Here is a 2629-nt window from a genome sequence, read left to right as displayed (position 1 = left end):
TAAATTAATTTTTTTCCAAATGATTAGCCATTTGTCCAATTCTACTTACTAAATGATCCATCTTTTCCATACTGATCTGAAATATTAATTTATCATGTAATATTTTTTAAATAGTAATTTTGTGTTTGTAGTAAAGATTTGTGCTCATGATAGTAAATCTGCAGAGGTCATCAGTTTGATTCCCAGTCAGGGCACATGCCCAGGGTTCGGGCTCAGTCTCCAGTAGGGAGGGCGTCCAGGAGGCAGCTGATTGATGTTTCTCTCACATTGATGTTTCTCTCTATCCCTCTCCCTTCCTCTCTCTCTAAAATCAACAAAAAATTTTTTTAAAAAGAAAATAGAAAGAAATGAACATCTGTGCAATATTTGTGTTGTCCTAAGATCCTGGTGTGTCTTTTTATTTCCTCACATATTCTGTGTGTGTTTGTGTGAGTGTGTGTGTGAGTGTGTGTGTGTGAGAGAGAGAGAGAGAGATTGAGAGATTAAGGCTCTACTGGGAATCAGACATGCTGGGGAAGCAGGGCCTGCGCACCCCGGCAACACTGGTCTTCAGGGCGGAGGTGGGAGCTCAGGCTGAGCTCTACAGACAGGGGTCTGGGTCCCACTCCTCAAACCAGAGCAAGCACTGAAAGGAAGGTCAGTCTGGCTGGATGGCTCTAACTTAGTGCAGTAAGGAAAACGTCAGGGAGAAGACTTCACTGAGAAAAGGGGGTGCTGGAGAGCTAACATCCCTAGTGAACTGGGATTGGGGAAGGGAAAGGGGCCAAATAGGACCCGAGTGGGGGCGAATGAGAAGGAATAAAAGGATAAGACTGCTGGTACTGGGGGGTAGGGAGGTCCAGCTGTTCTCCAGGGCCCCTGTGTGCTCCTCGCTCCCAGTACCTGGACTTACAGGCCCTATGTGTTGACCTCACATGACAATCTTTGAGCACACGGGTGTTGGGAAGAAGGGGCTGGACTTCCTGTAAGCAGAGATCTTCTTCAGGCCCCCCAAGCAGACCACAAAGTCTCAGGTTCAGCAATGCATCCAAACACTCGGACTCGAATATACACAGCACAGCCGGGAAGTCATAAGCCAGGAAATCCACACGGGCCAGCTTGTCCCCTGCAAACCAAGACCACTTCCTCAGAAACTGTGAGAAGAGCTTCATCTTTTCAGGAAGCATCTTCAAAAACCTCAGGCTTCAGTTTCTCAAGGTCAGGGCTGTAGCAGACCCTGATCGTGTACTTTCGGATGTCCATAACCTCATTCTCCAAAATGTCGGTGGAGTCACCTCCTTTTCCATCTCCCCACGGAGGTGCGCTGGCCAGCGATGCAGTGAAGGGTGGCGTTGCCCTGGGTGAGCCTGTGAGCTCCGTCAGTAAGTAGGGCAGATTGGGGAAGTGCAGGCCCAGCTTGAACTTTTCACTCGGCTATTGGCTTCTGTCATAGTCAGGAGCGACCCCCATCATGAACTTCTTGTCGAGTGAACCTATGTACCCCAGAAGCAGGCAGTGAGTGGCATGAGCCAGCCCACGGATGTCCCAGTAACCCACGGTCACCGTCATGGTGCTGGCGTCTCACTTCTGACTGGTGAGGCTTTTGTGGAGCTGGGCTTGAATATTATCTCTCCTCATATTTTTTTATTTCATTTGGTGGAATTTTATAGTTTTTTTTTCATTGAGTTTGAGATTGATATTATGACTAGGTATTTTTCTTCCATTATATTTCTAACTAGTTATAATTTTGACCTAGGAAAGCTATTCATTTTTGGATAATTACCTTTCTAAGTGTACTTATTGTTTTTAATAGGTTTTCAGTTGACTATCTTAGTTTTACAGGTAAACAGTTATATCATTTGAGTTTATTTATGTGGCAGTAAAAATATTGAGAGAGGCACTTAGTAAGTACTCACTAAGCATTAGTTGTGATTATTATGATTCTTATTATTTATATTAGTAGGTTATCAGAAAGATTAAACTTTCCATGATGAAGTAAGTAGGTTTACATTTTCAGATTTTGGTAAAATGATTCTAAATTTCATTTGTAAGTATAAACATGCAGATATGACCAAGACCATTTGGCAAGAGTAACAAAGGAAGACTTGCTTTATCAGATATTAAAATATATTTTAAAGTCTATAAAAGCGTATTATAAAGTAGCAAGATACTAGCTCAAAAACAGAAATATTAATAGTGAGGTTAGTAGAGATATTCACAAATCTTTTTAAAATCAAGAATTTATTTTTATGGCAAAAAATGTCAGCATACCAATTCTACAAAGTAATATTTTATAAGCTGTCTTGGGCAACTCATAAAAAATAATCATTTAGGAATAGTTTGGTAAAGGCTAACCATGGGTTACTCGCAACTTTTTAAAAAAATTATTTTTTAGTTACAGTTGACATATAATATTATATTAGTTTCAGGTGTATAATATAGTGATTAGACATTTATATACCTTACAAAGTGAGCCCCTTGATAAGTCTAGTACCCATCTGACACCATTCATAGTTATTATAATATTATTGACTATATTGTCTATGCTGTATTTTACGACCCTGTGCCTATTATAACTGGCAATTTGTACTTCTTAATCCCTTTCACCTTTCACCCACACAAACTTCTATAGGATTTTAAGTCATGATGC

The 2629-nt window shown here is 40.7% G+C and overlaps 1 pseudogene across 1 annotated transcript; it reads right to left on the bottom strand.

The window, feature by feature from the left end:
• Positions 1–910: 910 nt before the first annotated feature.
• On the bottom strand, positions 911–1548 carry LOC308561614 (glutathione S-transferase Mu 1 pseudogene; annotated as a pseudogene). Its single transcript has one exon. The product of its transcript is annotated as a glutathione S-transferase Mu 1 pseudogene (transcript).
• Between the last annotated feature and the right edge of the window lie 1081 nt (positions 1549–2629).

The sequence above is a fragment of the Miniopterus schreibersii genome (assembly GCF_964146895.1).
Source record: "Miniopterus schreibersii genome assembly, chromosome: 9".
In the NCBI taxonomy this organism is placed as follows: domain Eukaryota; kingdom Metazoa; phylum Chordata; class Mammalia; order Chiroptera; family Miniopteridae; genus Miniopterus; species Miniopterus schreibersii.
This window is presented reverse-complemented; position numbering and strand designations above follow the sequence as displayed.